The sequence below is a fragment of the Bidens hawaiensis genome, unplaced genomic scaffold (assembly GCF_021521415.1).
Source record: "Bidens hawaiensis isolate Kalapana, Puna unplaced genomic scaffold, B.hawaiensis_p1.1 tig00012958_1, whole genome shotgun sequence".
Lineage (NCBI taxonomy): Eukaryota > Viridiplantae > Streptophyta > Magnoliopsida > Asterales > Asteraceae > Bidens > Bidens hawaiensis.
In genome coordinates this window covers 20141-47246 of record NW_027504993.1, presented here as the reverse complement: position 1 = coordinate 47246, position 27106 = coordinate 20141, and the positions used below count along the sequence as shown (strand labels likewise).

The 27106-nt window shown below is 33.3% G+C and overlaps 1 pseudogene; it reads left to right on the top strand.

Annotated features, from left to right (window-relative positions):
* The first annotated feature begins 5083 nt into the window (after positions 1 to 5083).
* Positions 5084 to 5809, top strand: LOC143609752 (basic leucine zipper 43 pseudogene; annotated as a pseudogene).
* Positions 5810 to 27106: the final 21297 nt, after the last annotated feature.

The window sequence follows — 27106 nt, the reverse complement described above, 5'->3', positions numbered from 1 at the left end:
AGTCTTGTAGTGACACAAAGAGCTAGACTGTGAGCTACCGGCACTAAAAGAATCAGATATTATGTTTCTACCACCATTACTACTTTATGGGTTGGATAGAGACGAAGTTGGTGTTAAATCAAGCACCGTCCATGTGGGACGCCTGTCCGTAACTTAAGGGCATTGTCCTAATCCTGTCAATATTATTTTACCATAAGCTCCTTTGTTTTTCTCTTGACTGCTCAATGAAATCAAGGGTATAACAGGAACATCAAGCATTATACATGGAACACAACAAAAAATCTGATGGTAAGGTTTGTTTTTAACTCTCATGCAAATCATTTTTTTCAGACTCTTTCCAATCCACACATTCTTTTTAGACAACAATACAAATTTTGTTCTTTAAACATAAATTTATGAATCAGGTTTTTTAAAAAGTTTACTTTTAAATGATGTTCTTTATATGGCAACTTTCTTTGCTTTTCGTCATTTACACTAACGAACGTTATGTTTTTCTGTTAAATCACCTCATGTGCAAAGCATATGAGAGCATATTAGTCTTTTTACCCATATTGTATATCTATTTATTTTTAATCATAAATAAATTAATAAGGGTAAAAAGACTAAAATGCCCTCATGTGTCCTGTACATGAGGTGATTTAACAAAAAAAAAATTAACGTTTGTTAGTGTAAAGAATGAAAAGCAAGAAAAGTTGTCAACTGTCAAATAAAGTACATCGTTCAAAAGTAAACTTTTTAAAAGATCTGATCCATAAATCAACTATGTTTAAAGGACAAAATTTGTATTTCTGACTTCTTTTTACTGTATGTTAACTCATGCTAATTGGTGTAAAAAATATTTGATGATAATCAAGAAAATCTATTTTCTTCCTTGATAGATTCTTGCATGCCCCACATGTGCTGTGTCTTTATGAATCAATTTCCGCATTATGCTAATATTTCTAAACTCATGCATATATACAGTCATCCTTACGGTTGAAACGATACTCAAGATGCCATATGTAGAGCAACACGAAAAGAAATGGAACATCACAAGAACAAATCAAGGACAAGAAAAGAAATAGCAGTCTCTTCCTGTCCAAATATATATAAGTATATAACTTCAACCATTTAGTGTACTCAACTATGGAGTATTAATGATTATTCCAAGTACAAAAGTGATTTAACTTCATATCGTCACAAAATACTTACTGCTTACTCTTTTACCAAATAGTTTGGATTTATATAGATGGCCTGGCTAGCGAATTCGGAAATTAAATTCGCGTGGAAGACGAACGAAGTTTGTGCTAAATCGTACATGTGTTAATAATTCATTTACTTACATGTTAACGTGTCGATTTTTTATTGCAACTTCGTGATTTCTTGTCACTAATTGTGTGATTAGTGGATTTACAAGACACTAAGTAAAAGTTGAAAGATTTGGAAGATAACCGAGGTGAAAAGATCAAGACGGGCATGTGATCACAATAGGGTTCGACTATTATCGAGCAATCTAAAAAAAATATAAGGACACGAGATACAATAGCTAATGCAATATTCAACAAGAAATTATTAGAATTATAAACATTATTATGGTTTACTGTCAATATTATTGCATGTAACATACATTTAAGATAATATTAGCCTAGGATTTGATTATGTCGGGTATATTTGATATGCAGCCAATGAGAATAACCATTAAACGGTTATTTTTTTGCCGCCAACCATCACAACGGTTCACAACCGTTGCAACCCGCCATCTAGATTATATGAAGATATTGTAAACTTTAATTGTTACCAAGATTAATTCACATATAAGATTAACCCACTTCGCTTGTATGTTCATTCGATTTTTCGACTGATTGTGTTAGCTAGTGTCTGTTGTTGATATCCAATAAATGTTTCATGGAACCTCTAGTAATTCATATGCATCATCACTTTGTGATTGTATGGAGAAGTTCTTATTTTGACTTTTGAAATTACTAAAGAAATCAATGGCTTGTGATTGATGGAAAAAAGGATTAATGCCCCATATAGCATAGTGCACAACATATAGAAGAAATATAGTGAAAACATGAGTCATAATACCTTGATTAGAGCAACAACAAAGTTCGTTACGGTTAGACGAGTTAACAGAGTTCGTCACTAGAGTCTCTAAACAAAACTTTCCGAAAGCAGAGTTGTTTAAGACATTGATGGATCAAAGTCATATAGTAATCACAAGAAACAACATGAGGTGTAGTAACTATATGAAACGAAATTTTGGGCGTTAAATAACAAAATAAACTAACTACGCTAAGTTAATTAACTATCTTCATGATTTTTAAACTAGTTACTCTAGCATATGACAACATGCAAATACTATTTTAGCATATTCAATGGTAATGGTATATGACTATATGTTAATACTTTTAATCAACATATATAAATTATATGATTAAACGTACAGTAGTTTACATGGTTTTGAAAACATTCATAGGTGACAATATCACATCACAATCACATCACACTTTCTCTAGCTTGACCACTTACCAATTACAATTTAAGTTGTGCCTTTTTTCCTCCTCCAAAATGGCCTTGAAAACTAATCATTTGTCATCGTGGGTTAACTTAATGCAATAATGACTAAGAATTAATTGCCATAGGTTGATGTCTAAGTGTGTCACCCGAAGACGTGATTCCTAATGACGCGGTAAATAATCTTTTCACCCGCTCTAAAATTCCGCTCTTCGTTCCATTTATTTAAGATCAGGGAGATTATGGATCAATCAGGTTACGCTATATTTTAAACAGGTTAAACCAAAATTAAACAAAACAAGATGTGTCTAAAGTCTAAACAAATTATTAGAGAACTAAAAAACACCATTAATTTTATTTTTATTGCCCGCGAGCTCCTACTTAGTTTATTAAAATATCTGGATTATTGTACTAAATAAAGTATTTGTTTTTTAATTATAATTAACTAGTTAATTATTAATAAATCCTTCTCAAAAATGGGCAAACTAGATATTAATTACTTCCCCTATCTTGCAACAAAACTATCTTATACTATATGGTTTAAAGCACCTTCAGCGGGGTCTCTGTAAACTCAAACGTGGAAGAGTGACAACTGAGATGCAAGAGAGAGAGGAGAGGAGAAAGAACAAAACGATCGTTTGTGACCTTGGAGAGTTTTGTCAACGTGTACAATTGACAAGTAGGGAGGCAGTTTGTGACTTTCGTGTTGATCTTATTAAAATTTAGTATTTAGAGTTTTAGTATGTAATCTACGTGCCCAGTTTATTAAATGGAATGATGAAAATCAGCCTTACCTATCTTATATAACTTAGCAAAGGCCAATATTAATTAAGGTTGAGTTGTGACCCTTTTTTTCTTTAATTTGATTGCTTTATTAACACCAATATTAATGAATTATTCTGCACTCTCTTCCCCATCCCCACCACTCCATGAGTGATGAAAGCATATTTCAAGATCTATAATCTTATCCACCATAAAAATAGTATGCTTGGCATTGGCCAAAAGAAAATGCCTTGTGCAATCATGTATCCAGTTGACCATCAAAGGGGCACATGCCTTGTAAATATCAAAAATAACAATGAATTATTTATATATATACACAACAGTAACCGTAGCTATATATGTATATCTATACTATATATAATACATGAGACGTCAGCAAATTACGACACCTATTTTTTAAGTAATTTACTAGTTGTAAAGCATAAGTTACATCTTTAATAGCATGTAAGGTAGGGCAAACTTGTCCATTACAAAATACGCCTAGAAATAGTTACAACATTTGTAACATCCGGCCCCTCACACCACCAATATTGTCCGCTTTGCCCACGAAGTGCTCACGGATTTATTTTTTGTTGCCCAGGTGTAGACTTCCTAGGAGGTCACCCATCCTGCTACTACTCCCACCTGAGCACGCTTAACTGTGGAGCTCTCCTCTCGTCCACTATCATTAAGCCCAAAACGCGTTGATGATTTAAGAGGCGAGACATTTACTTATGAACCAACGATCTCTCTTATCCACGGCCGATGTGGGATATGCCTAGGATGTTACAAACACCCCCCCCCCCCTTTGGACTCATCGTCCTCGATGAGGTTTGCCCCGCCATCCAATCCAGAATGTGAGATTCGCCTAAGGTGTACCTCGCGACACCCTGGAGGACTCACCGTCTCTGATGAGGTTTGCCCCACAATCCCGAACGGCACAAGAGTGGCTCTGATACCACTTGTAACATCCGACCCCTCATACCACCAATATTGTCCGCTTTGCCCACGAAGAGCTCACGGATTTGTTTTGGTTGCCCAGGTGTAGATTTCCTAGGAGGTCACCCATCCTGCTACTACTCCTATCTAAGTAAGCTTAACCGTGGAGCTCTCCTCTCGTCCACTACCATTAAGCCCAAAACGCGTTGATGATTTAAGAGGCGGGACATTTACTTATGAACCAACGATCTCTCTTGTCCACGGCCGATGTGGGATTTGCCTAGGATGTTACAACATTACCCTCTCAACTTTAATTAACTTTTGTAAATTTAAGAAATAGTTAAAAATATGAACCTTCATCTCTACTCATGTATTTCTTTTTATTTAATTTGTAAACCAACTTTTCACCAATGATTTTCTAACGACCGTAACTTTTTCATACACTAATATATATATATATATATATATATATATATATATGTAATTGCATCATAAATATGAGCGTTTTATTGTCTTTAATTTGGGTATGGTATTCTATAGGTTTTTTTCTATTAAAAAAATTAACACGTTACGTATGGGCGTTCACAATTCGGTTTTAACGGTTTCTAAGTTGAACCGTGAGCCAAACCGTTGGTTTGATTTTTTTATCATTGAAAACTATAACTGAACAATTGAAAATTTAAACTGAATGGTTACTAATGGTTTGGTTTCACGTATTGAGCTTCAATAATAAGTTTACAGTTCTGGTCGGTTTTATATGATCGATTTTCGATATAAACTGTAAATCAAACCGTTTGCAATGATTACTAGGATTTTTGTATCCCGCCGCATCACACGAACACATTTATATTTATAGTAGATACATTGACAAAATTGATACAATAATACAAATAACATTTCTTCCACACATGCATAATACCCTACTTGTCCACAACCAGCCTTATTCTCGGACCCACTCAACCTCTTTGAATACTATAAATTGCCCTAAAAATTCTTATAGTACTTACTATCTGAAACCTAAATCTTGCCAAACTTAACTTACTTAAATAATATTATAGCCATGCAAGCCGGTGAGTTTACTGATCAATATTCTCACTATAACCTTCTTCATGGAAACCAAAATCCAAACATCCTAAACCTACACAACTCACCAATCGTGCCGTTTAACGAGCCGTCGAACACACTCTACAATCTCCATATGAACCCTCAATACCAAGAACTTAACATGCAAACGCCGTGTTTCCGGAGCAACTCGACTTCTGATGAAGCAGATGAGCATCAACTAAACATTATTAATGAGAGGAAGCAGAGAAGAATGATATCTAATCGAGAATCAGCGCGTCGATCGCGTATGCGAAAGCAGAAGCATTTAGATGAGCTTTGGTCACAGGTTGTTTGGTTGCGAAATGAAAACCATCAACTTGTTGACAAACTTAATAAGTTTTCAGGGATTCATGAGGAAGTTGTTCAAGAGAATGCTAAGCTTAAAGAGGAAGCTTCCGAGCTTCGAGAAATGGTGACCCAGTGGCAGATTAATGGCGCCTACCCGAGTTTAAGGGACCTTGATGATATTTCAAACCCGTCCATCTCAAGTTCCTCAGACTTCTTCTAGTGTGTTTTCTTTATTAATATGGTCATGTTTAATAAATCTATTACTATGTATTCTATGAGTTCCATGAGGAAGTAGTACAATAACATCTTTATTTTTTCAATCATAGCCTATATATAGTAAGGATTCTTTTTTTTTTGTTTTTTTTTGATGTCTAACAATAATATTATAATAAAAGGATCCAATTACAATAAATAGGCAGGTAAGCAGGTAGCAAACGGGCAACAAGGATCCAATTATAATAAAAGGATTCTAAACATATGAGCATCGATCTCCAACGCGCACTCCACAAACCTCCGTCTCACCATGTCACAATAGATATTCAAATCTCCTTAAAAAAACCTTAATTTAGTTAATTTCCTATAACACCAACCTCAATAAACTCAAATTAAAAAAATTAAAATTATATATGTATATATAATATAAATATGTAAAATGCGTGTGAGACGGAGGGGCCCATGTCCAAGTCCGAAACAAGGTTAGCAGAAGCGAAGTTAGCCTTGGCGTCGCTCCACACTAGTGGGTTCGGATTAGGGATTATTTGCTTAATTGATTACGCGTCGATCATCCAGACATGGCTTGCAAACCTCTCATTGGAGGTGCTCTAAGTAAAGGTTGATCAGTACATATATATTGAGTATAGTAAAGGCAAGTACTTGAATTTGACTTTTTGAGGTTAATATATATGTATAACAAGACAGTAGCAGTCACCCTCTTGGTTGAGAAGGGTGGACAGGATAAGCTAGAGCAAGGTGGCTTAGAAAAACTGCTGTTAAAAAGAAAAACATGTCAAAAGGTCCACCCAAAATGCTAACTTTTATGCACTATCCAACCTTGCATGATCCCTCACTGATTTAATTTGGCTAATCCTAGGCTCTGAAGATATCATTAATGTGCACTAAGTATCAATATTAATCTGGTATGATAAACTATTATGGAGCTCATGAGATATATTGTAAGTCTGTTTTCAAATATGTTACAAACTTTTCTTTTTTCACTTCAATATATTTCATTAAACATTACACCATAGTACCATCGAAATAGAAGGAAAGCGGACACAAGTTGCGCAACAATCTGCGCTGCTAGCCCTTTTACTTCAATGTATACAGAGTTGAACATATGCAGGTACAACAAGAGAAGTATCCTATATTCCTATGTCAACTGAGATAATCCATGTATATCTCGATATCATCGTTTTTCCCACACACACACATTAATATGATTTTTTACTTCTTAATGAATGTGCTTGATCATGCTTAGATTATTCTACATTTAAGCTGGTAGCAGTGTTGTAAAAGTCGGATTCCAAAGCCGACTAGTCGGTCCTTGGACCCCTACCTTGGAGACTTTTTTCAAGTCGGCCTGGATTAGTCAGAGGCGGTCAAAGCCGGTCAAAAGTCGGGTGAGGGGGGCTTGGCGGTCAAAAGTCGTGCTAGTCAGGCTAGGATTTCTATAAGTCGGTAAAAAGTTGAACACAAAGTCGGGCTAGGCGGTGAAAAGTCGGGCTAGGTGGGCTAGGGTTCTCTGAAAGTCCGTAAAAAATCATTCAAAAGTCGTTGAGTCAACTAGAGTACCTTTTTACGTGAATTATGCTTATTTTGACAAATATATAATATCCAAAAGTTATTTTTTTTATATTTATCATGTCCGAGTAATCTCTGAATATTCCCCGAGTACTCCGAGTACTCCCAACTCCCCAGTCGGCTGCCTATGGTCCGCCTATTGACTTTTGCAACCTTGGCTGGTAGCTAGTACTCAGCTCCTAGCCAAGTTTTATATAATAGTTAATTAGTTATTATTATTTGATTCGTGGGTTATATTTAAGTTTGTTTGTTGATGAAGATTGAAGAGAAAGATAGATAAACCGGATAGTAAACCAATCAATTAATAAAACTCGATCTGTGACTCTGGAGATCGACACATCGCCACAAACAAAAGACGGAAAGCTACATGGATGAGACCGAAGCACTTAAAATTGTGGTCTCTACCATGATTTCTTTTTGGCAAAGCAGCATATAGCTTTTGACATCATATATTTCAGTATAATATACTCAATCATGTCTGCCATGAAATCATATATCCAAAAAGATTTAGCATATTATACATGGAAGAAAAAGGTCTTATGCAACTGATCAGTGTGTTGTTAGCCTCATATATAATTGTTAACCAAGTTTGAGTCAAAAGTGTATTGATTAGAAAGTATGTATAGTGTCTATTGTGCATTATTAATAGGTTAGGGACTCATTATGGCACGCTTGTTCATCATCGGACTCTATGTATGTGTGTGTATATATATATATATATGCGGTGATCATGTAAAGATAAGAGTTCTTGATCGATCAACGAGAATTGTGTTTTAGGGTACGTTTATCCCTTTATGAAACTTTTATTTGCTACGGAATATTTGGGCTCCCTATCTTTGTCACAACAAGTATAGTATATGCGAACGACTTACTTGAACGAGCGGGTATGCCATCGTCCAATCCAGCACTCACGTTCCTAGGGAAAATGTTAAGACGGGTGGGTGTAACTTTGAATATTTAAGTTTTGACAACTATGATCTCTTGAAGCGATGGCGTCTCATGATTTGTGAATTTGGGAACTGTGTTTCTAGTCCTTGGATCTAACAACGACATCAAGGTCATTGACTGATCGCATTTGTTCAAATATGTAGTAAATGGAACCGCCTTGAAGTGTCCTTTTGTAGCAGATGGAGTTGAACATAGATTTGGATATTATCTTGGTAGGATATCGTCATATACCCTAGTTGCGCAACCATAGTCAAAACATTGACGTATCGTCGTATCCTCATTACAGCCATTTAAACCAACGGGTCAAAAACGCTTCAAACAAGCACAAGAAGTGGCACCAAAGTACGTCGAACAAGATTTGGGTCCTAAATGGTAAGTGGGAATTATTTCAAAGCAACTACGTCCATGAAGTATCAGAAAAATCATATATGGTGCCGTGATATCTTACGAACATGTCGATGATCATCCTCCATGCGATGAACTAGGGAACCACATTATTCTTACACATTTACGGTTCCTGCATGGTGCCACGTTAGCTTCGATCGGATGTTATCGAGCATTTATGGTATTTAGTTTTATTTTTAGGTTGTTGTAATTTTTGTACTTTTATATCCGTTACTTTTTTATTTAAATTAAATGTGAAACATGAAATATACAAATAAATTTTAAAAATAAATTAAATTGAAACATGTTGAAAGAATGGGGAAATTCAGAAGGTGTCACCTCAAAAAGATTGGAAGAAATGGGGAAAATAGTGAAAACGGGATGACTTTCTGTGCCATAAAAAACTTTTTATAAGTCTCATTATCAACCAGTGGTGGGCTCAGGGATCGTGGTGTTGTTGTGAGTCAGGCTGCGTTAAAGGTTGAATCCGGCAAAGTTGTCAAACCCGAGTAAGCCTATTTAGAGAATCAACATGTGTTTCTTCCTTTTGCTTTTAATACATTTGGGTTTCTAGCCACCGGAGGCTGTGAATTTTCTGATCAGGATTTAGTGTGTCGTACATGGTACTTTTTCGGCTCCTAAGTACCAAAGCTTCGTTTTTAGTAGGATTGGCTTTGCTATGCAAAAAGGGGTTGCAGCGCAGGTTGTTGCTCGTTTGTTTGCCACTTTGTTGTAATCGTTTAGCAAATATTTGTTAGTTATGCGAGTATCATGTAACGAACGATTGTTCTCGTTATTTTTTTACTCTATTTGGTTTCATTTCTAACAAAAGATAAAACAAAACAAACAAACCATTGTATATGGAAAAGATGTACGATTAGAGAAAAATATTTAAGGCTTTGCTAAGCAACTTCTCCTTTAAATGTCATAAGCAAACTAAAGATGTGTTTGGTTTACATATTCAAGTGAATTCACTAAAATTGGAATTAGTATTGGAATTTTTTTTTCTAATACGTTTGGTTCATAGAATTTGTTAGTGTTGAAATCTTAGTTTCATTCTTAATCTAGATTTAGAATTGAAGTTAATTCTATAAAATTCTTTCTAAAACATGAAGGCACTCATCGTTGTCGCATCCGCCAACCCCATTCCCACCTCTTAGCACCCCTCACCCGAGACACCACAGTCACGGCGACGGTAGACGTTATCTTCAGTTGCTTATAACCTATATATAGTGTTGATAAGGGACACTTTTCGTTTATTCATATACGTTAGATGAATAATTTGTCACAAACACAAAAGAATATTGTCTATATTTCTGTTGACTCAAGCTTTATTGAGGACACATATAATTTGTCTAAAAATTGATAAGTTTTAACAAATAGACCTCTCAAAAGAATTTTATAGAATTAACTCCAATTCTAAATCTTGTTGGATGAATTGGTTTGGGCTGTTTATCCTCAATGGGGTGAATTAAGGGGTTGAATCCCAACCCAAATGCTTATTGGGCTTTAGACTTCCCCAAATGCTTTAAAATAAGGCTAAAATTTATGTGCAAGATGATTATATGTTTCTTCAAAGTTAAGTGTGGTGTTCAAATCGTTAAATTAAATAGTTTAGTTTTTAAATTTGTATTGTATTTCAATGTATATTTATATTTTTTAAACGTAGATAAGAAACATTTTGAAACTTTGGAATTTTGCACATCCATGTAAAGCGCTACGGTGTACGCCTTTGGGACATGTGTAGTGGGCGCCATCCATGACTGTGTCGTCACTTCTCGGGGCGCAAAGACGGTTAAAGCAGAAAAGAGGTATAAGCCAGTCAAACGAAGCCATATGGCTATGGTGGCGCCTCCATGGGCTTCTACCACCACACATGGCCTTAGTGGCGCGAGCCTAGGTTTGCGGTGAGCCAATTTAGTTTCTCCAAACTTATTAGATTGGAATTTAAATTAATATATTGAAATGATTTTCGGGTTTCCAATCTATATTTTTACTGAGTAAAATAACCTGATTTATACCATATAAACAAAAGGCTTGTTAAGATTCAAAGTAAAAACTAGCTCCAACTGATAAGTGTAGTTTAATTCACTATACATGACATGTATTTCTTTACCTATATCAACTCAAATTAAGTTTTCTTGTGATGCTCGGCACCCAACTCTACTCTAATTTTGTAAACTAATATGGAATCATCCTCTCCTCATGTTTAATAGGTCCCGCTTTGTGTATACCAGGTGCGAATGAAATTGAAAAAAACGAATTCAAACAAATACTGACGGTTTGTTTGATGTTTTCATAAACCAAACATTTGGTTCAGCTTTGATTTTACATGTAAATAATAATTAAAAAATTGAATAAAACCAAATTTACAAGTTTTCAAAACTAATTCTGGACTTGGAGTAATTCTAAAAATTTGATAAATAGTGTAAGTCAGATATTTAGCCCAATTTTATAATAATCAATTATTAATTAACGAAAAGAGATTTAGACCCAAACTTATTTTTCTTAGCGAACATCTTTTTCTAAACAAAGCCAAGCGGTTTTTAAAAACTCATAAACCAAAGTTTCGTTTTTTTATTTAAAAGGGCTCCTTTTACTTCCCTTCAAATGATATGACAATGAGCCGATATATTATTCTTTAGATATTCAATATGAACGGATCATATATTTCACACGTTGTTGATTGATGTCGCACAAACAAGTACAATTGTTCTCTTTTCAACATTGTTGGTTTAACAAAAAAGTTATAATAATACTAATAATAATAAAAGTTACAAGAAATTTGATAATAATAATTATAATAATAACACTAATATTGATATAAGTAATAAGTAAAGGAGACATACATAAGAACATTTTACTACCAATTAATAGAAAATAAATGGTCGATATCAATTTTAATATTCTATAAGTTAATAGTTTTTGTATTTCAAAAATCATTGAAGTTTCTTAAAAGTAGAAGAAACTTTGTTTATTTTTTCTAAAGTTATTCAACTTTTGTTGCGTGCTCTAACAATGTGAAGCATACATGAATCTTATTTATTATTCCATGATTACTTTTATTTATATAAAAAAAAAGGTGATGTAACTAACACAATTAATATATTTAAGTGACTTTAACTTAATAAAAAAACATCAAATTATTTTAATAAAAATCTTAAAAACACGATTATTATTAGATGATTTTTTACATTTTTATTTTTATTTGTATTTTATTATTAGATGTTTTATTTTATAAAACAAAATAAAACTGAGTTACTTTTGCATTTAAAACGTTTATTGTGATTCGTAAACCTGAAATTAGTTCAATTTTTTTATAATTTTAGTTAAAACTTGCATTAAATATTTGTGGAAAAAAAAAACCCCATTACGCGGCCACGAAGCCTCAAAGAACCTCGTTAAGAAACTGCGTCTCACCTCACTGTTAATGCTAACAAACATCCTACAATTTCGATCGAATCTCTGCTTATTCACATTTTTACAAAAATATAACTCGTGAAAATACTCAAACATTTATAAACTTAATTAATTCCCATATTTTGATCGTAGCAAACCACAAATATAAATCATACATGGATGTTTTTTTCATTTTTTTAATGACCGCCAAATAATTATATATTATGTATGCAACAACCAAAAATGACAGCACCGACTCATCTCAATAAGGTTGCACAACTACAAAATAAAACCCCGTTTTAAACGGTTGTTTATTCACAAAAATGCAAGCGACTTTACATTCCCCGCCGCATTAGATAATTGGACCTCTCTCCCGTTAAATACTAATTCGTTTCTAGACTTCCATATACTCCGTAACGTAACCAGAGCACGAGACAAATGACATATAATTAACACCTTGGCTTTCTTCTTTCAAAAACATGTATACTTGTAAAGTTTCAAATTATCAGAGACATTAAAAACATACACGTATGGTAACCTGTAGTTTTTGTTGTACTTAGTAAATATACTACATTCAAATCTAGACAAAAGAAAAGGTATTTTATTATTATTATTAAAAGACACTTATTCTTATTATTTGCATAATTATTACTATAATATAAATAAGGACATTGGTGCCGCAAGTGGCATGTTGGGCCACTTGACGGCACCGTATTAGTCGTTAAATAATTTTTTTTTTAATTTAGTTACCATAATAAACGTAATGGAAATCGACTAAACATTAATTTTTTTTGTTTTAGTTCCGGTACCATAACAAACTTGAAAAAAACTGACCGAGTTCGCATATACTTGCGGCCTTATTTAAAGTCCATGTCTGACAACGCTCGGGTTTTACCAATGCACGATTTTACTGATCGACCCCCCCCCCCCAAATTTGGTAGTTGGTCCATCTCGATTTATATATATATATATATATTTATTTATTTCCGGTACTGTAATACATATCGTAATCAAAACCGACCGAATTCGTGTCAAGTTACCGCCTCAACACTCAGGAGCACGACGCTTGGGTTTAACCACATTCCGGGTGTGCCAACCAAATAAACATCGCCTTAAATATTTTGTTTTCTTATATGTTAATGTTTTTATATGTTAATGCAAATTAACTTGAGCTTTAACGCTCAAATTGTATCAATGGTGCCTATATCATAACAAACGCAGCTGATCCTGATCGAATTCGTGTCAAATCATCATCGTATTGTTCGGGTTTAACCAACACCCGTGTGTCAACGTTGGGGTTTTGCCACTTGCCCCGACGCACCGTGCTGGGTAGAAAAACTAGTTATATATATTATATATACAATTAGCACTTAAGTATGCTTTATAATTTGTACCTTGGGCTTTAGTGGGTTGTACCCACTTTTGGTTTTTTTTTTTTTTTTTTTATCTTTAATACTTTACTTTTAACCCAACAGTTTGACATCTTTTATGTCACACCCCGACCAAAGGCGGAACATGTCGGGGTACAACGTGATTGGACAAATACACAAGACACTATTTAAAATGACAATATTCATTTAACTCATTTTATTTCAACAAATCAATAAACAACACTTCTCGTCTACACAAACAAACTGAATACAAGTAATAATTATATTGTTCGTTTTGCTAATATCCTAAAGGTCTTGGTAACGTTTTCCGTCAAGCACTCGAGTCAACAAAAGTCAAACCTGTAACATTTCATAAAATAAAGTTTGTCAACACAAAGGTTGGTGAGCAATTCATAAGTTTAAGCATATAAGTGTATAGTATGAAAATCCACAAAACTTGTATACAAAACAATAAATAAGAGCTATAAACTAGAATAAATAGTTATCGCTAAACAAGTTAGCGACACCTAGCTATTGGCAATTAGTCTAGGATTTTATGACAGTTGTTGATAAGCTTACATTAGCACCACCTAACTACAAGGGGATGCCGAGTAGTCTAGGATTTATAGTTATCGTTAATAGCATACGTTAACGACACCTTGCCATTGCCAAATGGTATAGGATTTATAGTTTCACCATCCAAAAGCTGTAAACACATAGTCAAATAAGCATACAACACCAAATCGAGCAATTATTCAAGTAAGGTATACAATCACGTTTGTGGGTTGAAGATGCAAGTAATTAAAGCATTTAGTTTGATAAGTATGAAATGTCACCCCAAAACGAAAGATGGAAAAAGGGGTATGAAAGTACTCACCTCGATTAATGAACCGATAAATAAATAGATAAATAAATGAAGCTCGAACGGTAAACGAACAGATCCGACTTGAAACGATAAACACCTTAGCTAAAATAAATAATGTAATATATATTAATGAACTTGAAGCCATAATGAAACTATATTGGAAACATTGAATGAGACGGTTCGGTTGTTAATCGGGTTACCGGTTAATTTGTTAACGATTAAGGACTCACACTTAATTGATAATTAAAATAAAAATAATATTATTTTATTGAGGCTTTTAATTAGCTAAACTAATATTAAAAAGGACAAGACGGGTTTTTAATCAATGGTTCGGTTTTATAAAAAAATGAATTGATAATCAAGTTTATAATAATATTATTAATGATAATGATAGTAATGATAATAATAGTTTTAGAACATGTTATGAATATATATATATAAGATAATAATGATAATAAAAATGATAATAATTATAATAACAATAATTATTATTAATAATACTAATAATATTAGTTTAAGAATAACGATCTTAGTATTAGTTAAAATGTTGTTGATAAAAATAATAATAATAATAAATAATATTGATAGTAAATAATGATATTATACTCGATGTCGGTTTGATTTCTAAACGAATTCATAAAATAGCTATAATGATATTATTACTAATAATTGATGATAATAATATGAAGATAATAATAAGATGATCTTTAATAATATTAATAACTTTAATATTTATAATAATAATGATAATAATAATAATAGTTTTGTTAAAAGATAATAGTAATAATAATAATATTAATAATCTTGTTAATAATAATAATAATGATAATACTATATCTAGTTAATAATAATAATAATCTTTACATATTTATGTTAATACTAATAGTAATAATAAATTATTAAGTATAACAAGAAACAATACCAAAAACCGATCTAGGATGACCCGAACCCGAGACCTCTAATTTAACAAACGTACCAACCAAACCGAACCAAAATAACTAAAACCAAGAACTTATTATATCCATTTCCCGGGTATTCATCTTTTACCCAATTCATACCAACAACGCAAAACCTGATTCGTTTCAAAGTATTTGACCAAAAACATAACCGATACTACCAAGCCAATTATTAACAATCTAATTCTGACAAATCGATATATGAAAGATTAACAATACCAAACCCCAAATTATATACCTTTTTCGTGTTCACGAGTCGTGGTTCGATATCGGGAAGCAAACGAACCAAACCCGCTGGAGACGAAGCAACAACAGCCGCCGGAAAACGAAGGCTGAGAGAGAGAGAGAGCTGCGAGAGAGAGATAACACGGAGAGAGAGAGAGAGAGAGATAGAGTGAGCCGAGAGAGATAGAGAGAAAGCCGAGAGAGATAGAGAGAGAGAAAGCCGAGAGAGACAGAGAGGTAGAGAAAGAGAGAGGGAGCGACTGAGAGAGAGAGTTGCGGGACAGAGTGACCACGGCGGCCGGTTTTCCAGTCGCCGGAAAAGCGAATGAGGGGAGGCTCGCCGGAAAACGAAGGGAAAAAGGGGAGGGTGGTGGCTGCGGTGAACAGGGGAGAGTGAGGTGGTGGTGCGGTGGAGAGGTGGTGGCCGACAGCTTCTTCGCCGGAAATCAGTTGGGGGGGGGGTGTGGCGGCTGGTGGTTATAATAAAAATAGGGTTAGGGTTTTTAATATATATATGGTATATAAATGTTACATTTTAGCCCCTCAAGTTCTAATTGTTTTACAAAAATGGTATAAAACTTAATAAAAGTTAATATATGTTCAAAAATGGCAAAGATTACCCCTTACAACTTATAAACTAATTTTTATGTTAAATGAACAACGATTTGTACACGCCTACATGATGGGTTTGAAGTATAACTTATTAAAATAAAGCGTGAAAGAAAATCAAAATCCGAATTTGACGAATGTCACAGTATCCCCAACTTTTCGGAAATTTCGTCCCGAAATTAAAATAAACTTAAAGAAAAGTAATTATTAACGAATGTTGTCTTTAGTAAGTTAATTGCATGAACAAATTTTAAGCAAACGAATAACGTCAAATCCTAGCATGAATCGAAAAAAAAGAGCTACAAATGAGAACATAATAAAGACACTTATATATAGGAAGTACCAGCGGCGTATCCACCATGCCTTTATCACGATTTGCATTTCCATCGTTTTTTTTTGCCATCATTCTTAGGTCTGAGTTATCGCACATAACCGTACTTACCATGGCTTCCATACGGGTATTCCGATAATTAAGTGTGCACCCATAATTATTTCGATCGCCGTATGGTCCACATGGTTCGTTTCATTGTGTGGTTTAAGAGACATTTATTTTGAAATCTTTAAATAATAGATGTGTAAATAAATTTGTTGAATTTTTACCAATATTGACCAAAACAGTACTAGTGGTTGAGAATTTCGGGATTGACTTTTTAGTAAGTAGGAAAATGGGATAAATAAATGAAACAGTTAAAATCTTAAAGTATAATCAAGGTGAAAATAACTATTTGGTTTAAATAAGTAAAGACGATCAAATAAATAAAATCCATGGTAAAAATTACGAAATGGGATTTAAAGTCAAATGTCATCAAGATAGTTACCAAAGTTTATAAATCGAGGTAATAAATAAAATTGATAAGATGAAACTCGATAGATAGAAATGAAAAGTCCAATAAATGATCACATAGAGTTAGGATAAACGATTATACAACTTACAATAACGTCGTATGATGAATTTCACACGTGAACACACTTGAGGTTATAAGTATTTGAGGATATGATTACATGAAATGTGATAACATGAGAATGAGGTGGGTTTCTTTGGGGTGACGCATACGTGCATCAATATAAATAAAATAGCATTAGATTAACAAACAAAACAATCGATGAAATGTGATAAAACGTGAATACGACCACTATTGTGAAACCATTTATATAATCGTTATTATAATAACGGTTTCTAATAGCGCCAAAACTTGTAGACAGCCACACATAGGCCGTTAATAGATTAGATGAAATAATATAGTATAAGGTATAAAATCGAGTTTACATAAATGCTCAAATATAACAACATAGTCATGAAAATATCGTTTAAAAGATAAACGATATTTTTGGCGAAGTTAAAGTTTTGAAAGTATTACACAAATTGTTATTGAATAGCTTGGATTCGGTCAAATCAAACACCAAAATGAAATCTCATGTTCATAAAGTTACCATTGAAACATCTCATCAATGGGAAAGAAAATCGCAATAATAGTGAGACTCGATTAAATGACGAAATAGGTAAATCGCGTTTTCTATGTTCATTGGAAATATAAGAATAACATCGAAATGAAATCTCAAGTAAAGTCGTTTTATTGTTTCCAAGAAAATGAATATAATAATATCAATATATCGCGGTATCGCTGGCTAAAGAAAGGTTTTGATCATTATCAAAAGTAAATCTTGTAAGTCCAATTTGTTAAAGGAGTTTGTAAACATAGAGTTATTGTGATGAAAATAAAATATATAAAGTGATGATGCTTGCGATAATAAGAGGTAATAGTAGCGTAAGTTGTTATTGAGTAAAAATTTGTGTTACAATATAAAATATTCATAGGCGCGTCTCAAAAGATTTACAAAGCCATGATCATTGAGTTTATGCAATATGGTGAAAGTTGTACATTTTAATTTTTTTTACTGAATAAACCCCGCATTCATCATTCAGAATGAAACCTCGTACTTATAAAGTTATTAAGAGGTTCATCACCTTAGGTGACAATATTTAAAATCTTGAAATCATACATATAATCGTTTAAGAATCTTTGAAAGCAATTCCTTATAATCAAATTTGTTGTCATGACAATATTACATTTTACAAAGATAATTTATAAGATATGGACATAACATGTAAACCGTTAATCTTGAAAGAGTTTATAATCTATAAGTGATTATTTGAACACATGAGGTTGTTATACGTACACTAGTTGTATGTAGGTATACATATACATATACATACATACATATATATATATATATATATATATATATATATATATAAATTAAGGGTAAAACGAAACTTGCGTGTGTATGGATAGGTTTTAGGCTTTGAATAGTGAATCGTTTGGGAATTTGGTGAGGAGTGAGTGTGTTTAGGTCTTTTGAGTGGGTTAGGCTTGGATGATTTGTGTGAGTAGTGGTTGGGCTAATAGGTGAGGTTTGGCTTATTTGAGCTCGCGTTAAGTTGATGGGTTGGATAATTCGGGTTAAGTTGATGGGTTAGATAATTTTTTTTTCTTGGTTAGTTTGGGTTGAGGTTTGGTCTCTACATGTATTTCGTAAGGAGTGTTTGGGTTACTATTTTGACATCAACACTATGGTTGGATGGAAGCGGTGTGGCGATATGGTTTAGATTTGACATAGTATGGGTCGAAGGGTTTTGAGTCTTAGTTGGGTAAACTTTGGTTTGTATATGTTCAAGGCATTTGTGGGTGTGTTTGTCGGTGTCTTTGAAGTATTAGGATAGTGAGTTTGCTAGGTTTTCGTGGCGTAGAAGTGTCGGTAGTTAGGGCCTTTTGTGGGGTTGATTTTTGTATATCTTGGACTTGCATGGGGTTTGAGTAGGTGTGGATATACTTTTGGATGTTTAGGTTTCGTTCATATTGAGGAAAGATTTGAGTGCGTGGGAAATTTTTAAAGTTGAAGGGTGATTTGATTTAAGGCGGTAGTTTGGGATGGGATACGGGTGTTTGGGAACTTGTGGTTGTGTATAGGGAGGTTTTTTTTTTTACTAGTAATAAATATTAATGTGAAAATATCATAATTTTATAACTAATGTATGAAGCATCCATGAAAATTTTAATAATTAAAGTTACGAGTTAATATATGTATAAATATATATGTTATATAAATAGAATTTCTTGAGATCCGAGCGCGTGAATCGCACAAATTTTTATAAAGGTTAAAATAAATTTATTTATTTATTGCTTATGGGAAAATTTAAAATACGTAAATTGAATGTTAAAATTTGTTATGAGGTTTCAATATTAAATGATGAATGTTGTCTTGGAAATATAAAGTTGCGAACTGAAATCTTTTTTTTTTTGTACAAGGACTTTAAAAATTTAAAGTTTATATAATAGAATATTTACTTGAAAAGTTGAGGTGAAATTTATCATAAAACTTTTTTTAATATGATGAACTCTATAAAATAAGATTTTCGTTTGTAACTCGTCTTAATGAAAATAAATGACATATTAAAAATTATTATGTATCGATCAAACTCTATATATACATATATTTATTTATTTATTTTCCTTTTTGTAACGAAGAGATTTTTAATGAACGAAATTGCAATAAAAAAAATTCTTGTGAAATCAAAATGAAAAAATTGGTGTAAAACTCTACCATATAAAATCGAAATATAAAAGAATTATTAACAATGTAAAATTACCTTTATAAATGAAAACTTGTGATAAGGATTTATAATAATATAAAGTGAAAAATGGTTTAGATTTTTGAAACGTAATAATAATGTTTTAAGATTTAAAGGTGGAAAAATCGCGCATGAACCACCATGACTTGATATTCCGACACTAAAACCATTTTACAAAACTACCACGTTGGGGTCTAAACATGTGCACGAAATCATCGCGACTTTTTCATGTTTTAGACTCAAATAACAATGATAACACAATAAATCGAGATACAACGTCATGCCAAAACACTAGTCCACGAAATCACCGTAGTCATATTGTTTTAACACCAAAAATTAGGATGGCGAACGGAACGCTCGCATTCGACTACTTAAAGTTGTCATCTCATACGAGACAATCTTTAAGGAGATTTGAAACAACGGGATCCAAGTTAAGCTCGTGATCCATAAAATACAATAAAAATCTAATGTTTTTTTGCGTTTTAAGGTAAGGATACCTTGGAGTACTATGAAAGTGCGTGTATGTGTATATTTATGATTGATAAAATAAATAAGTATATAATAGACAAGTGTATTGAACAATCAAGTAGGGTAAACACGTATAGGCAACACGTATAAGGACCCTAAAGTTAAGACTATACTAGGTCGTTACGTCTAACCACTTATTTTATAGTCTTGTGGCTCTGATACCAATCTGTCACACCCCGACCAAAGGCGGAACATGTCGGGGTACAACGTGATTGGACAAATACACAAGACACTATTTAAAGTGACAATATTCATTTAACTCATTTTATTTCAACAAATCGATAAACAACACTTCTCGTCTATACAAACAAACTGAATACAAGTAATAATTATATTGTTCGTTTTGCTAATATCCTAAAGGTCTTGGTAACCTTTTCCGTCAAGCACTCGAGTCAACAAAAGTCAAACCTGTAACATTTCATAAAATAAAGTTTGTCAACACAAAGGTTGGTGAGCAATTCATAAGTTTGAGCATATAAGTGTATAGTATGAAAATCCACAAAACTTGTATACAAAACAATAAATAAGAGCTATAAACTAGAATAAATAGTTATCGCTAAACAAGTTAGCGACACCTAGCTATTGGCAATTAGTCTAGGATTTTATGACAGTTGCTAATAAGCTTACATTAGCACCACCTAACTACAAGGGGATGCCGAGTAGTATAGGATTTATAGTTATCGTTAATAGCATACGTTAATGACACCTTGCCATTGCCAAATGGTATAGGATTTATAGTTTCACCATCCAAAAGCTGTAAACACATAGTCAAATAAGCATACAACACCAAATCGAGCAATTATTCAAGTAAGGTATACAATCACGTTTGTGGGTTGAAGATGCAAGTAATTAAAGCATTTAGTTTGATAAGTATGAAATGTCACCCCAAAACGAAAGATGGAAAAAGGGGTATGAAAGTACTCACCTCGATTAATGAATCGATAAATAAATAGATAAATAAATGAAGCTCGAACGGTAAACGAACAGATCCGACTTGAAACGATAAACACCTTAGCTAAAATAAATAATGTAATATATATTAATGAACTTGAAGCCATAATGAAACTATATTGGAACATTGAATGAGACGGTTCGGTTGTTAATCGGGTTACCGGTTAATTTGTTAACGATTAAGGACTCACACTTAATTGATAATTAAAATAAAAATAATATTATTTTATTGAGGCTTTTAATTAGCTAAACTAATATTAAAAAGGACAAGACGGGTTTTTAATCAATGGTTCGGTTTTATAAAAAAATGAATTGATAATCAAGTTTATAATAATATTATTAATGATAATGATAGTAATGATAATAATAGTTTTAGAACATGTTATGAATATATATATATATATATATAAGATAATAATGATAATAAAAATGATAATAATTATAATAACAGTAATTATTATTAATAATACTAATAATATTAGTTTAAGAATAACGATCTTAGTATTAGTTAAAATGTTGTTGATAAAAATAATAATAATAATAAATAATATTGATAGTAAATAATGATATTATACTTGATGTCGGTTTGATTTCTAAACGAATTCATAAAATAGCTATAATGATATCATTACTAATAATTGATGATAATAATATGAAGATAATAATAAGATGATCTTTAATAATATTAATAACTTTAATATTTATAATAATAATGATAATAATAATAATAGTTTTGTTAAAAGATAATAGTAATAATAATAATATTAATAATCTTGTTAATAATAATAATAATGATAATACTATATCTAGTTAATAATAATAATAATCTTTACATATTTATGTTAATACTAATAGTAATAATAAATTATTAAGTATAACAAGAAACAATACCAAAAACCGATCTAGGATGACCCGAACCCGAGACCTCTAATTTAACAAACGTACCAACCAAACCGAACCAAAATAACTAAACCCAAGAACTTATTATATCCATTTCCCGGGTATTCATCTTTTACCCAATTCATACCAACAACGCAAACCTGATTCTTTTCAAAGTATTTGACCAAAAACATAACCGATACTACCAAGCCAATTATTAACAATCTAATTCTGACAAATCGATATATGAAAGATTAACAATACCAAACCCCAAATTATATACCTTTTTCGTGTTCACGAGTCGTGGTTCGATATCAGGAAGCAAACGAACCGAACCCGCTGGAGACGAAGCAACAACAGCCGCCGGAAAACGAAGGCTGAGAGAGAGAGAGAGAGAGCTGCGAGAGAGAGATAACACGGAGAGAGAGAGAGAGAGAGAGATAGAGTGAGCCGAGAGAGATAGAGAGAAAGCCGAGAGAGATAGAGAGAGAGAAAGTCGAGAGAGACAGAGAGGTAGAGAAAGAGAGAGGGAGCGACTGAGAGAGAGAGAGAGTTGCGGGACAGAGTGACCACGGCGGCCGGTTTTCCAGTCGCCGGAAAAGCGAAGGAGGGGAGGCTCGCCGGAAAACGAAGGGAGAAAGGGGAGGGTGGTGGCTGCGGTGAACAGGGGAGAGTGAGGTGGTGGTGCGGTGGAGAGGTGGTGGCCGACAGCTTCTTCGCCGGAAATCGGTTGGGGGGGTGTGGCGGCTGGTGGTTATAGAGATGATCAAAAAAACCGGTTCCTGGAACCGAACCGGAACCGAACCGGTTCCTACCCGTTTTTTGTAGGAACCGGACCCTATCTGATTCAACCCGATGATCCGTGACCGGTTCTTGCATTTCAGAGTGGGGGCGGGTAGGAACCGGAACCGGTTCTGGAACCGAAACCGGTTCCTAACCTTTTTTTTGGCCGTTTTTTGACCGTTGGGGTCAAAAATAGCCGTTTTTTGACCGGTTACGGTACAGGAACCGGGTTAGGAACCGGTTAGATAGGTTAGGGGTCCGAGGGTGGGAGAACCGGTTCGGTTCCCTAACCGGTTCGAGCCTGGAACCGGTTTAAAAGGTGGTTTTGAATATTGGAACCGGTTAGGAACCGGTTCCGGTTCCTAGTCCGGAACCGTTTTGAACATCTCTAGGTGGTTATAATAAAAATAGGGTTAGGGCTTTTAATATATATATATATGGTATATAAATGTTACATTTTAGCCCCTCAAGTTCTAATTGTTTTACAAAAATGGTATAAAACTTAATAAAAGTTAATATAGGTTCAAAAATGGCAAAGATTACCCCTTACAACTTATAAACTAATTTTTATGTTAAATGAACAACGATTTGTACACGCCTACATGATGGGTTTGAAGTATAACTTATTAAAATAAAGCGTGAAAGAAAATCGAAATCCGAATTTGACGAATGTCACATTTTACAATTTAATTCCAACACTTTTCACTTTCAATTTTTGTCCACTATATTTTTAATTTTTACAAATGTTATGTTTTACGTTTCGGTCTAAAATTTGCGAGTTAACACGTCGCAATGTGCATGTATGATTCAACGTTTTTACGCCTATTTTTCTCTTTTCACGGGCCCGTCGTAACACGCAGGTTCTAGATCGACTTAGTTATTATTTTTTTTTATGTTTTACGTTTCGCGTGCATGATTCAGCGTTTTACGTCTATTGTTCGTTCGATTTAATTATTTTTATTTTTTTCTGTATACGAGTTCTTTTCGATGTTGGTGGTCGCTAACGGTGGTGTGACATGGATGCTACTTGACACGATTTTACTCCCTCACCGTTACGCGGGACATGATGCTAGTGTCTTGTAAATTGTAACTTATAGATTGCTAGTTCTATGACTTCTATCAATAAAATCAAAAGAAAAAATAAATTATTTGATTAACTCTTCAATATACCTATTAATTCCTTTAAAAACAAAAACAAAATTTAGAAACTCAAAACTCTCACTCCTCAGTCCTCATAACTCACGAACAAATCGGATCAGTTTACACCGGCAGGAGTTGCAAAGTACGTCGAAACATTATCTCCGGCCATAACCACGACAAACTTAGGGCTGACGTCAGCTTCATCATGAACATTTGTGGGCTTAACACTTTCATGAATATCCTGACCGGCAGCTGTGGCTGCCGACCGTTGGTATTTCCGTTAAGAACAAACCAAGATCACCAACGCAGCCGCTATCAAAGTGAGCATTGCGGCTAACCCTCCGAACAAATAAACCGATGGCGAATACATGTTCCAAAATGAAGAACAGGTTCTTGATGACGTCATTATGTGTTTATGTTAATTTGTAGTGTGTGGAAAATGAATGGGACAGAGGCGGATATATATATATATATATATATAAGGGAAGGATATTTTGAGATCCATGTTAAGTTGTAAAAACTTAAGAACTCCCATTCTAGATCACACATTTAATTAAATGAATTGGAATATGTGGTTGAGATTAAATCAGACAAAAAAGTCAAAATAGTAGAGAGAGTAAATATGTAACTGATTACACTAACTTTTACGTCCGTTACACATGTGTAAAATGTTGACTCGGATAAAATGAAAACCCACTTGAGTTGTGAAAACTCTAAAAACCCATTCTCAACCACATGTTTTTAATTAATGTTTAAATCTTGTGGTCCACAATTAAAATGAATAAAAAATGTAAATATAAATATAACTTTTTCTCTCTTCTCAAAACATATATAAAAATTAGTAAAAAAATGTTAAAAAATAGCAAAACATTTTTTTTATATTTCGATGTTCTGTATTAAATGTTACAACATATATTACATGTAACAAAAAAAATAATATTACATACAGTTTTCGCGGATTTTCACAACTCAAATGGGTTTTCATTTTAATCTTACCATATATATATATATATATATATATATATATATGGTGTAAACGGCTTAATGAATGGTTATGGAGTTGAGTCAGGAAATGGCTGTAGTATTCTATTTTTGTTTCATATGTGGGAAATTACATTAATTAAACTTTATCTAAATATAATTGTAATAACTTTGTTGATGAGCTAGTGGTGGAGTGGTAAGGAAAAGAGATGGTGTTTAAGTTATTAGCTGAATCCTTGAACTGAACGAATTTTATCTTAATGCATTGTCGTGCCTTCGGGCTGTAAAAAAAAGGACTAGGCGCCGATTAATAGCAAGTCGCCACCCCCACCGACTTGTTGCAGATTAATCCCCATTTGTCCAAAATCGATCAAAATTGAGAAATTTATACATAAAAATTTGGAATATATGTGTATTTGAAAATTTACATACAAATTCAAATCCGATTAATCCCTTTTAATCTCAATTAATCGTTAGTTCATACACACCGCCCGACTAGCGTCTAGTGATTTTTACACCCCTGGCGTTGGTCTTAGATGAAAGCTTTCCCCGACTAAAAGACGAGTATATCTCGATGTAGTAAAGTTAATCAGTAGCGAAATTACATTAATTAAACTTTAATAAATATAATTGTAAAAACTTAATTTATTAAGCGTGACCACCAAGCCAACACTTTATGCGTTACATCAAAAGTCAACAGAAATGAGAAATCCCAGGAAACTGCGTTAATAAGCCGCGTCTCAACCCACCGTAATTAATGCTAAAAAACAACTCACAATCTCGTATCACCGCATATTCACATCTTTCCAATCACAAATATCGTGAAAATATTCAAGCATTTACAACTTAGCCTTTTTTTGTTTCTTTCTCTTATTGAGTTTTCATTTGTTTATATCAAATAAAATACAATGGTAATAATTTAAATTGTTAGCCTTTTTAATAGTTCAATTAAGTCATTTATAGACTATGGAATCATAGCAAAACTATTAATAAAATACTTGACATTACTAAGTAGCTTCACAGCTTCAAACGTGAGAAACGTAAAGTATCAAATGCAAATGGTCAAGGCCGTTTTCGGAAATACAAAAATATTCAGGGCCGTACGCATGTAAAAAAATAGAACCGAAAATACAGACGTAATAACTCGTATATAAATTAGATAATTTTAATAACAATAAACAAAAATATTTAGCTAAATAATCTAATTAAAATACTTAAATGAAAAATGAAGCACTTCTAACGTCGTCGTAGTGGACAGTTTTTTTTTTCATTCTTTTTTTTTTGTTTGAATGGTCTAAGTGTTAAACAATTAGCTATCATTTAATGTGTGTAGATATATAATATAAAAAATCATTGGGCCTCATAGATGACCGAGAATTCGGCAGTTACCCTCCCTGCCCACCACATAGGCCAATTGGCCGGGCTTTCAATTGATATAAACACGTATCAATAGTCAAGGCTCGATTTATCATATTTTGTCACTTTGCATAACTAATTATCTTGAACTCTTAAAAAACTATATATCTATTTCATTAAACTCTTCGACTTTACACATAATTCCTGAACATTAAAAAAAACACAAAATTTAGCAACTCAAAACCTTCACTCATTATTCACGAACAAATAGGATCAGTTTACGCCCGCGGGAGCCGCGACTTACGTGGGAACATTATCTCCGGCCATAACCACTATAAACTTAGGGCTGACGTTAGGTTCATCATAGGCTGACGTCAGCTTACCGATTTCAATATCCTGACCGGCGGCGGTTGCGTTGAGAATAGATCAAGATAATCAACGCAAAGGCTATCAAAGCCAGCATGGCGGCTAACCCTCTGAACAAATAAACCAATGGCGAATCGAATTTCCAAAATGACGATGACGACGACAACGATGATGACATGGCAGCTGGTTTTTTTAAGTGTGTGTTTTTGGTGTGTGGGAATAGAAAGGGAGGATGGTGGATGTGTATATATACATGTATGGCTGTAATAATAAATGTTATATTCATGGTGCTTTTAGCAAATTAATTGGAATTGATTTCTTATTAAATTAAGATTTTTTTATTATT